Source organism: Pteropus alecto, unplaced genomic scaffold, assembly GCF_000325575.1.
Source record: "Pteropus alecto unplaced genomic scaffold, ASM32557v1 scaffold48, whole genome shotgun sequence".
Classification (NCBI taxonomy): Eukaryota; Metazoa; Chordata; class Mammalia; order Chiroptera; family Pteropodidae; genus Pteropus; species Pteropus alecto.
This window is the reverse complement of record NW_006442110.1, coordinates 1,154,630-1,166,494: the sequence shown is the minus strand read 5'-3', so window position 1 is coordinate 1,166,494 and position 11,865 is coordinate 1,154,630. Positions and strand designations below refer to the sequence as shown.

The 11,865-nt window shown below is 57.5% G+C and overlaps 1 protein-coding gene and 1 long non-coding RNA gene across 2 annotated transcripts in view; one reads left to right on the top strand and one right to left on the bottom strand.

Moving 5' to 3' along the window:
• PRKAG2 (protein kinase AMP-activated non-catalytic subunit gamma 2) overlaps nt 1-11,865 on the bottom strand; it is a 186,452-nt gene that overhangs the window by 110,458 nt on the left and 64,129 nt on the right. The gene's annotated exons all lie outside the window — the stretch shown is intronic.
• Nucleotides 12-11,863, top strand: LOC112469938. The gene is made up of 3 exons (XR_003042772.1): nt 12-4,564; nt 5,790-6,468; nt 7,090-11,863. It is a non-coding gene; the product is annotated as an uncharacterized LOC112469938 (long non-coding RNA).

Sequence of the window (11,865 nt, the reverse complement as noted above, 5' to 3'; positions counted from 1 at the left end):
CACCTACATGCTCATCGCTCGTGTCTAAGGGCCATGCCCATGTCTCTTGAGGACGGTGTAGTCACATCTCCCGCCCTACTGCTTCCAAGACATCATCTTTGCATTTTTTACGGCTGCGTGGTAATCCACGGTGTGGCTGTACTTTCTTTTTTTTTAAATCTACCTATTATCCTGTACGTCAGCGTATTTCCAGCATGTCTGTTCAGAGGGTCCAGAGGCCACGACACCCCAGGAGCAGTGAACATGATTAACGCCCGGATCTCATTTCTAAATACGATTTGCCACTAAATGTAACGAAGGCTCTTTGGAGAAGTGTTTGATTGCAGAGCCAGGCAGAGAAAGGACAGGATGAGCCTGGGAGACTGTTGCATCGGAGAGTAAGGAAGAGCTTACGGCATGATGAGGGCAGTCACGGGACGGGGACCAGCCCGGCGGCCAAAGCCTAGGACAATCTGAGCATCGAGACATGACAATGACAAACTAAAACCCGCTGAGTACGATATCAATCCATGAGCCTATACGTACACGGGGAGAACGTGAAAATTCCTTCCTTAGCAGAATTTCACCGGTCCACGCAGAATTATTGATAAATCCGGAAAATCACCTTTTGGCTGCCACCATAGTGATACTTCAGGCAAGAATAACTGACCGATGCTAAAACCAGCGAGTGAAAGTTGGATGAGAAAGAAGATATTTACTACATGGCAGCCGAGTTGGTCCCCGTGAAATATTTACTGCTTACAAGGGTTAAAAGGATTGAGCACGTGCGATGTGTGTACACGGCGTATGCTCGGGACGGCCGCTTCTAAAAAAGGATGTTGCTGAGGCCATTTGTGAGACGTGAATCAAAGCTGAGTCTGAGCTCAAACTATTACGTTATTGCTGATTTCCCAAGTTTGACCATCGAACTCTCATAAGGAGAACGTCCTTATTTTTATGAAACACACGCTGGAGTATTTAGGGGTCGAGGGACATTATATCTGCAATTTATTCTCGAAGGTTCAGATTTCACGTGAACACACACAAATACATCCTGAGAGCGAGCGAGAGGCAGGCTATGAGCCACTGTGGTAAGATGTCGGCACCGGGGACCCCGGACGGGGGAAAGGCACCTGGGAATTCTTTGTGTTACTTCTGCAACTTTTCTGTAAGTTTCAAAACATCAAAGTAAAATGTCATTTTTCCAAAGGAATTCAGAAATAAAGCGGTCAGGGCGAGACAGCAGCATCGGCCGGCACCTCCTTCTGCCGTGTCCGATGGTAGAATCACCACCCGAGCGGGCCCTTGGGGGCCCAGGGAGCTGTCCGCGTCACTGAGGGAGGGGAGAGGCTTCTGGACCTTCTTCCCTGGCTTCCGCCAAATAATACTCAGCTCCCAGCCCGGCCCGGGCGGGCTTGCTGGCCCCTTCCAGGGACACGTGCATGGCAGCCACCAGAGGGCGCCCTCCCAGGGGACCGCCCGGGGTGCCAGGCCGCATAGCTCGGCGGTGTGCTGGCTGGACTTTTCAGGAAATCTGAATGCCACGCATACCTTTCCTTTCTCTGTGGGCAGGCAAGATGGGTCACGTTCCTCTGAAGTCCGCTCAGCCCTGGGCCTCAGACCTCACCAGCTGCCTGGATCCGGAAGGCTCCAGCCGGGCGGCTGCGGTCAGGACGGCTCAGGTGGGGTCTGAGGCTGGCGGGACGGTGTCACCGCATGGGCAAGCCCGGGAAACCATCACTGAGCCGGGCACAGGGTCGAGCTCATGCAGCTGTGGATTCTGGAGACCCGTGGGGACGGGCCCAGGGCCGCTGGTACGACCTCCCTTTCCTGAGCAGCCCCGGAGGGCGGGGGGAGCTGGGCGCGGGCCTGTCACCCATTGCACGCGGTCTCCCTCACAGCGCCCAGCACGAGTCCTCAGGACGGCGGCGTCTGCCTCGTCCGTCCACTCGCTCCTCCCTCCCTCGTTCACACGGCCGCTCTGACATCGGGACTCCGGGGCACAGACTGCAGTGACGGGCACAGCGGACGTCCGGCAGGCGAGCCTGGCAGGCTCCCCGAGCCGCAGACTCGGAGACGGGACCGGCCTGCGGGAGGCGAGTCAGGGCCTTGGGATCCTCGTGCGAGACAAGAATGGGAGGCGGCAGGGCTGGGCCCAGGACGGCCTCGAGGGGCAGTGCAGACTCTGCTGGACCCTTACAGAAAGTTCTGGAGCTGGGACGGCCCCTCGGAGCTGCTCTGCTTGGCACGCAGGGGGCTGACCCTGCAGCCATGATGCCCGCTCCCTTCTCAGCCGGCCTCCAGCCTGGGGGGCGGGGAGAGGCCTTGGGCAGCATCGCCGGCTGTGGCCGCAGCCCCTCTGTCTCCCAGTCCTGCCAGACAGACCCACTTCCAGTCTCTGCCGGGTCACCGCTGGGTGCCCCCACCCCCTGCTGACCTTCACCTCTGGCACCCAGGGAGGCGGAGGTGCCTCTGATCTCGGGCGGGCTCTGCAGCCCCTCGCTCGCCGTTATAACCACGCAGTCCCTGGGTCCCGTGTTTTAACGCCGGATTTGGCGGTTCTGTGCCGCCGGGAGGCCCTGCCTGATACGTAAGGTGAACGGGCTCCTTAAAAGAAGACAGGAAAGGTGTCAGCACGGAGGTTCTGCAGAGTAACCAGCCTTGAGTGCCCGACCCAAACGCCGGGGGATCAGAGCCGGGGGACCACAGCCTGCCCCTGCCGTGTTTAAGCGGGCGGACCGCCGCGGCTGCCAGGCCGTCCAGCTCCGGGGGTGGCTGCCGGCGAGCTGAGGCAGGGAGGCTGTCGGCACTGGGGAGCCCCTGGCCTGTGAGGCCCAGACGCGGAGACTCAAAATGAACATCTTAAACGCCCGAGTTCCCTCCTCCACACGCAGTACGAAGCCCTTTGCGTTTTATGAGAAAACAGACTTGTATTTGAAAAATAAACTCGAGTTGCTGGGAGAGGGAGGAGGAGCCGTGTACGATCCAGTATGGAGGTGGAGAGGAAGGACCAGAAGGTTCCCAAGGGAAATACAGGTCTCTGGAAAGCGCGCTCGAATTTCGCATGGCTCTCGGGACATCCTCTGGCACGGCCCCCGACGGGCAGCAGGGTTGAAAGGGCGGAGAGGCAGCGAGGGGACAGATCTGGCCCGTGCCAGGAGCGCGGCCGCCCACGGGGACTCTCAGTTTCTTAATTTAACTGAACAGAAAATGAAATTTCCTTGAGTGTTCGAAGCCCACGCGACCTTGGTCATGGTTGTGAGCTGGTCCCGACGCCGACCGTCCCACATCTCTGGCAAAACCCCAACATTCCTCTGGCACCCCCCACCCCCCGATCCTCTGTGCCCCCAAAGTTCCCAGCCCGGCTTGCTTCCAGCCGTGCCAGCCATCGTCCTGCTGCTCGTGACCACGGAGGGCGGGATTTTCCGCAGTGCGGTCGCGACCCCACCCCTGCGTGCCGACTGCGTGGGTCAGAGAAAGCGCCCTTTTAAAACGAGTGGGAGTCACGGAGAGCAGAACGCGCCGGCCGGGGCAGACGCTGGTCCGTGAGACACGGCTTCCAGCCGCACGCGCTGGCGCCGGACGCCGACGCGCACGGCATTCTCACCGGGGGCTGAGGTCGGAAAGGCCTGAACCACCGCCGGGAGCAGCTGCCAGGCCTCGTTCGAACACTCCGAGCCGGGCGCGGCCTTTGCCGGCTGACGTGGGCTCTCTGAGTCCTGGGGGACGCTGGCACATTTTCCTTCTTGCCTGTCCCTCAGATACCATGGCTGTGACCTAGAGTAGCCCTCGGTGTAATCAGAGTAGGTGGCTGTCCGGGTCAGCGATTTTCAACACCTTTTTTCTAGTAGGACAAAGATAACGTCCCCGTAGCCCGCGGGGCTGACTTCCGTCGGTAGCGGTCACTCGGTGTGGACTGCTGCCCACGCAGACGAGATGCTATTTCTTGCTCAGTGGGGGCCAGGTGGCAAAATGCCTGGTGTCTCAGTCCCTGAAAGCCATCGCCGCATGACCCTGGGGTTCTGGACAGATGACCGCTTCCAAAAGGTATCCGTCACATCTGGCTTAACGTTCGGAACCCCTGCTCAGTTACACAGCGAACGTGCCAGCCGCCCCCGAGTCTGCAGCCTCAGCTCTGTCCGTCACGGCCATCCCTCCAGCCCGAGCGCCTCTGCCAGGGCCGCCCCTGAAAGCCGGCATCAGCCTGAGGGAGGAGGGGGGCCCTGGGCACCGGGATTCTGCCCCTTCACAGTCGTGACGACGGCCAGCCCCTTCCCTGCAAGTTCCCGCCACTTCCCAGCCACCCCTCACCCGGATGCACGTGCAGAGCCAGACGTGAGCCCAGCCCGGGGCCTGGGCCCTTCCCAGGGAGGGCAGTGCTCAGAGGCCTTGGGCTCGGGCGGCTCAAGGCTCTGCCCGGTGCTGGGGACCAGAGTGGGGGAGCACGCAGTAGGCACGTGACATGGCCAGCACACGACTTCCCACGAGGCAGAAGCAGAGAAGCACCCACGAGGAACACAGCCTGTGCGGGCACCTGAAATGACGGCAGACCGCCCCAGGCAGGTACCATCAGTAAGGCTCTCAGGTGAGGCAGGGCGCCAGGAGGAGGAGGAGGAGGTGGGAGACCGTCCTAACTGATCCCCGGGTCATTCCAGGGGCCCCGCTGGCCCACGTCCACCTCTATCGTGTCAGTGGCCAGACTGATCCGTCCAGACTGCAAGTCATTCCCTCAGCAACACCACGTGATGGCTTCCGGGGTCACTCAGTGAAGTCCCAAACCCTGCCCTGGCCTGCGAGGCCCCTAGCCCTGCCCCCCAAAGCCCGCCTCCCCACGACCCCACAACCCCGATCCGCCACCCCACCCCGCTCCCGGCCTGAGGGCTCAGAGGTGCTGCTGCTCAGGACGCCTGCACCCTCCCGCGTCTACTAGGCCGGCCGGGCGCCCCACACCCGCCTGGCCGTCCTATCAGAGCCCAGATGCCTCACACGGGGACCACGTTTCCTGGCGGCCCCGTGCAAAGCAGCCCTCCTCCCACCCCACCCCTGGGCGCACGCGACACGCATTCCTCACTGTCCCCCTCCCACAGGCGTACCCCCAGGGCAGGAACTCGCTTGTCCCTGGCTGTGTCCCCAGAGCCTGGCACGCTGGGCAGACGCGGTCAACATGAGACGACCCCCAGACGGCCGGGCTGGTCAGGGGGAGGATGACGTGTCTGCTCTGGGAAGTCAGCTTTCTGCTGTTTGGGGGGGCGGGGGTGGTGCATGGGAAGGCTAACGTCCCAACTCTGTCTCTGTCCCCGGCGCAGGGCCAACATGTCCCTGCGTGAGGCTCAGAATGTGAGGCTATGTCGCCCCCTTGTGGTCACTTGGCCACAAAGCCAGAAAAAACGCGAGGCTTGCTGAGCCCGGCCGGGCTGGGCCGCCCCCTCTGAAACCCGCCGCGTCTGGAGGTTGCCAGCCCCCCTCCGCACGCGTGGCTCGTAGACGCGTCACCCTAATCCCTTCCTTTGTTGTCCTACGGCATTCTTCCTACGTGTCTGTCTTTTCCATCTTACAAAACACTAGTCGCATGAGATTAGCCCCTCCCTACTCCGCTGTGACTTTACCTCAACTAATGACACCTGCAGAGACTTTATTTCCCAATCAGGTCACATTCAGAGACGCCAGGGCTTAGGACGTTGCATATATCTTTTTTTGAGGGGACACGATTCAACTCGTAAGAGTCGCTGTAAGGATGAAAGGAAACTGTGTATTTTTGTCACCTACCTACTAACAGTGCCGGAAATAACGTAGCTTGCCTACTTCCCCAGGGAGCGCTGGCCTGAGAGCTCCGTCATGATTCCCGTACGACCCTTGCAGTCCTGACCTGATAACCGGACACTGACGGTGGCGACGGCGGCATCGTATGAAGGGGTCAGGTGACTTTGTGACATCGACAGGACGAGTCACTCGATACTGTTTTTGAGCGCCTACTGTGTGCAGAGCCCACAGGGAACAAACGCACCTCCAGGAACTGTGATAAGCAGCGATTTCAGACTCAATTTCGTCTCCCTTTTCTGTGACGCCACATACACGGCCGCATGATAGAGCTCAAACGAAACATTCGGCCCACACGAGAGTCTTCTAGAAAGGACGCAGAGACGTGTCATCAAGTGAATGTGGGCGGAGGGGGGAAGCTGCAGAGCTGTGTCTTTGCTCCTTCAACGTCACTATGGCTGCACAACTGTACTTATCAAAATCCGGTTCCTTTCCAAGGAGCGGGGCTTGCAAGACGACTCTCGTCAAAGAGAGATGCTGCAGCAGACAATGGCAGGGTGGCGTGTAGGCGGGAAGTGAGGCCACGGCAGGATTCGCTTTCCAGAGACCCGTCTCCTTCCAGGGGTCAGCAGTGGTCTCCCGGACCTGTCACTCAGGGTTGTCTGCATGTGACTCTCTTCCAAACCACGTTTCCTGGCTGCGGCCCAGCGGCTCGTCAGCACCTGTCTGCAGGTACCCCACCTGGAAAGATGGAAGCACCCGGGGGGGGCCGAGAAGGAGCTGAGCAAGGTTGCGTCTCTGTGTCTGTGCTGAGACTCTGCTGGCCACAGGCTAAGCCTCGGAGCCACAATTATTCAGAGCAGAAGGAGCAGGCCCGCGGGTTCCTTAAGAATCTGACACCGGGATGTGTGAGAAAGGCCGGGGTCCGGCGGGCGGTGTGGCGGGACAGCCGGGCCGGCGAGAAAGACTGAGACGCTCCTCAGCCAGTCAGCAAACGGCCACGGCCGAGACCTCCAACTGCCCCTCCTAGGACACCCAGCAAGCCCTCCATCGACATGATGGTGACCCCCAAAAGCAACCTCCAAGACAAAGGTGCCTCTGGTGCCAAAGACAAAACCCCGTTTTGTCCCCAGTGGCCCGGTGCTCGGCCTTCCTGGCTGGCAAGCATTCTGAGTAGCGTCGCAGGTTGGGTGGCCACGGAGGGGTGTGGGGAGAAACAGACTCCAACAGCACCTATGCCTCCATGCTGACCTACGGCCTGTCCATGTATTTAACGAGTCAGGCGTCAGCACCTACTCTCTTGGGGGTAGGCAGTATGTTCCCCAGCTCCTCACAGCCCTATTTTGCTCACAGGGACTCAAAGGACCCTGGAGAGAACTCGCAGAGACCCCAAGCTGGAGTCTGTGGCTGGAGCTGGAGCGTTTGTTTTTCACGTTTACGTTTTCGAGGTGGTCATCTTTACGCGGTCAGTTTTTGGTTCGTCTTTCCTGTGTTGTCCTTGAGTTTTGTCGTGCTTAGCCGACCCGCTGACACCTCCTGGTGCGTCCAGGCAGGTGAGTGCCTTGTGGGAGAAGCAGCAGCAGCCCGAGTCTGAGAAAGCCTCGGCCAGCAGGGAAGTCACTGGTGAACGCGTGGAAGAGGGTTTGTTGGATGCTTTCTAGGTTCCAGGCACTGTTCTAGACGCTGAGCAAGGAGCCTGTCGCAAAGCAGAGTCATGTCCGCCTCCCCAGACCCCCCGCCCCGCAACAGAGCTCACATTGTGGCCGGGGAAGGCAGACAAGTAAACTGGTAAATATATGGCATTTCTCATGGAGAAAAGGCAGAGTACTTAGGAGAGATGGCTTCTGTTTTATATGGCGGTAAAGAAAGGCCCTTCCGAGGGGTGGGTCCCCTGAGGATGTCTGTGGGGAGGTGTTCACAGGGGCAGGGTGGGCGCTGGGGCTGGGCTTCTATTCCCAAAACACAGTAACCCGCCAGCAAACGTGCCCTTCATCTCTTCCATCCCTGTCCCACAGTAACTGGGCTTCAGTCCTTGGTCTCCCTCTCCGAGATGCTCCCAAATCCTCCCGAACGCCAATCCACCTTCCAGAATCTTCTCTCACCCAACCCCCCATCACGCATCTATGCATTTCTTCCTTAGACAGTTCTGTGCCCTACCTGCCATGACCCACCTGCTCTCCTGTGCCCAGATCCATGGACCAAAAACTCTGAGGACGAAAGCCATGGACCTCCAGGGACGACGAGAAAGGCTGTCGACAGTCATGTTGTGTTTACAAACATATTTTTTGCGCTCTTTACAAAGGTCTGACACTCCGAGATTGAGACAGTCACCCACTTCGGGGACATTTAAATAACATTTAAAGCTTTATTCCATATGGAAATTATTTCTGTGTAAGGAATGACTAAGGTGCCAAATGGCTAGCTAGCTGTCCTATCGTTGGCTTTATATTCCTAAAATTCACCCTTTAAAGTGGAGTCTTCCCATCTGGGTTAAAAGCAGATTTGGGAGTTAGACCACCTGAGTTCAAATCTTGGTTCTGCCACTTATGAGCTGTGTGGTCTTTGCTCAATGACTCACCCTCTCTGAGGCTCAGTTTCCATTTTGATGAAAACAGTAAAAATACTACTTCATAGAGCTTTTATAAAGATTAAAACAATCATCACATATGATGCAATTAGACTGCACACAGTGGCAGGTATAATTATGTATGATTATTAGGTATAATGTTTTTAGTATTATAATTACTGCCAATGATTACGGAGCACAGTTGAGTAACATGAAACAAAATCCTTCTTAAGGTTCTGCCTTGCTGACTTGCAAGATTTCTGCTTTAAAAAAAAACACTTTAATTTCATTATTTGTAGTTTATAAACTCACGGACATACATTTGCCTTTCGTCACCTCTAAAGCAAGCTCATCCTAAATCAAGCTGAGAAAACATCTTTCGAGGATAAGGATTCACTGTTCTGGAAGCTTCTACTGTCACATGGCCACTTAAGACTAACGTGAACACTTTAGACTCTGTGGGCCACGTGATCTCTGCAGAAACAAATGGGCCTGTTTCGATGACACTTTATTTACAGACACAGGTGGCAGGCCGGATTTTGTCCTCAGGCTATAGTTTGCTGACCACTGTATTAGGGGAAGAAGCAGAAAAGTGGGTTATGGTTTTGGTCGAGGTCACTGACCCTGATCGTCAAGGGCAAGCCGGCTCGTGAAAACCCCAGAACACCAGAGACACGTCTTGAATCAACATGCCACTGGGCCAGTCGACCAGGGTAAATACTGAGGGACGGTAGCCACTCCACACGAGCAGACCCTGCAAGAGAGGAAATCCTTCCAGAACAAAGCTTCGGCCCTGCTCCCTGGGCACGGGAGGCCGCCAGCCTCGGTAGCTGCTGGTCTCAAGACTAGGCATGGCACCTGGCACCGTGCCTGCCACCCGCATCCCCGTTCTCACTCTCGGAGTGTCTGAGGCTGAACTGTCTCCTTTTCCTTTCTTATTTCTCCTTTGAAAACAGTCGTGCTCACAAGTCCCCGCTCCTCTCCTTCCTTCTCCCTAATAACAGCTGATGGTTTTATCGAGCTTGCGTATGCATCGGAGCAGGCCTGGCTCCCTCCCTTCCTGAACTCCATAAATGGCCCCAAATCCTTCCAAAAGATTATCATCTTCATCGTAAAAACGGTCATGTGAAAGTAAAGGACAGGGACCACAAACGAATTCGGAAATATGCCCCTCACAGAAATCCGGTTCTAAGGTTTCCAGCAGGCAATGCGGACAGGAAACACCGGGCCATTTTGTCATCGGTGTCCCCTATAGACGAAACAACCCAGCTGCTCAGAAGTCCAGCTTTCCTTGATGATGAGATTTCTCCCGGGGGCTGGTGTAACGACAGTGTGTTCACGACCCCTTCCGACGGACACGGCGGCTGAAGGCCCTCCGCACAGGCCGACGGCACCGCTCCCAAGGTCAACCTTGTGAAACTGGCTCTGGGGCAGCAGGGAGTAATACCGAGTCTGGGCACCTTGATCCGGGAACAGACTGAGGCAGAGCAGAAAGACTGTGTGCCCTCCACTCACGCCTGGAGAGTCAGGTGGCAGGGGCCCAAGGGGCCTCCCGGTGATGGCCCCGCCTTCGCACCTCACCGACGACAGGGCTGGGCTAGTCGGTTTCTACTCGGGGCAAGTCGAGGACCCGGGCTGGCTGGTTCAAGGGTGACGGCACAGGCAGCTGTTCTGGGCCAGGCCCACGCTGGTCTGACCAGCAGCCGGCCACTCCGGGGTCCTCCTGAGCCCAGCCCATGGCTGCCTCCACAGATGGCAGAGAAGAACCTTAACCAGCAGCCCACCCCATGGCACCCGACCATGACAGACCGCTGAAACAGGCTATGTTCTAGCCAAGGACATTGAAGGGCCCTTTAAAACGCCGAACTGAAGAAGGCAGCGTGGGCTCCTGCTGCCCGTTCTCGGTACCCACATCCCTCCCGAAGGCCGCCTCAGGCCGCCCCTTCACAAACAGCCCTGGTAGGCTGGCCACCTGACACCAGTATCCCCTACGGCCCAGCCCGGGACAGGAACTGGGTCTGGGCTTCTCCTAAGACCTGTGTGCCAGGGTGAAAAGTGTTCTCCCCGAATTCATGTCTTCTTAGCAACCTCGGAGTGTGTGTGTGACCCTACTCGGAAATAGGGTCGTTGCAAACGTAATTCACTGAGATGACGCTGGAGTAGGGTGGGCCCTCAATCCAATTTGACCGGTGTCCTTACGTGAACATGAAGACCACCACGTGACGACCGAGGCGGAGACCAAAGCGATGCTTCTACAAGCCAAGGGCCCCCCAGGATGGCCAGCCACACCAGAAGCCAACAAAAGCACGGGACAGACACTTCTCTAGATTCTTCAGAGGGAGCACGATCCTCCGGACACCTGGATTGTGGACTTCCGGTCTCTAAAACTGTGAGAGAGTGAGTTTCTGCTGTTTAAGCCACCCGCTTTGGGGTACTTTGTTATGGCCACCCAGAAAACGAACAGCCTTGACCCATCGTAGCCAACGCACGCGTGATGCTACCTCTGAAGAAACAGGACACTCAGATGCAGGCGATGATGGAATATTGGAGCATGTCAGGGTCCCCGTCACGGAAGCTGGGATGCTCCCTAGAACATTGGAACGTCAGTGCTGGGACACACCTGTCCCCTCAGGCTTCACAGGTATAGTTCTCAACTCCATGTCACCTGGTCACGTCAGCCATGACAGCTACTTTGTCATACGACATTTATGCATTTACACTTAGGTCCACTCATGGTGGGGGGTGACTTTAGGGGTACTAGGAACAATACCCCACACCACCATAAAAAAATTAAAGAAAAGAGAGAAGAGAGACACCCCTACCCTTTCCTTCTAAGTCACAGAGGCTGAGACTGCTTTCTGTGGCCTGGCCTCGTGGGTCACCTCCTGCACTGACCTGCAGGTCTCGACGCCAGTGCAGCCTGGACATAAAAGCAGACCCCGCTCCCCAACTCCCGACGCCCACGAGCAAGGCTGTTCTCTAAGTCACCGTCTCCCTGAATAAAAACTTTCTACGCTGTCAGAGCTGAGGAGAGCAGAGAGATGCACCCAGACACAGGAGAGGAGAAAGCGAACTCCCCCCGCTTCAGAGTCCGCCTGGTAAATGTCCAACTAGGACCAGTGGCGCTCAGCTGAGAGTATTTTACACTTAGATCACGAATACCCACGAGCCTAAAGAACTCTGCCTGAAACACGCATTTCCTTCCCGATTCTCCAGCTAATGAACCCCCGTTGCCCGGGGTCGATCTGCCAGAAACAGGTACAGTCAAGTCCCCCGACCCCAAACCACAGGCCCTGGGGCCAGGCCCGAGCGAGGGAAGGCGGGAGGCCCTGCCTCGGTAGCGGGGGCCTCCTCAGGGGCCGCAGCGCACCAGGTGGGTTAGTGCAGGCGGAATGTGACACATGGACAGGTGCGTTCCCGGGGGAGAGACGCAGACACGTGCACCCAGCACCAGGTCGCGATCAGCCACCGGGCCAGCTCCGGCGCCCTTGCCGGTGGCACCGTGGCCAAGCGGCCACAGGGAAGGTCCTCAGCAGCCCGGCACCCACCTGCAACGAGAGTGT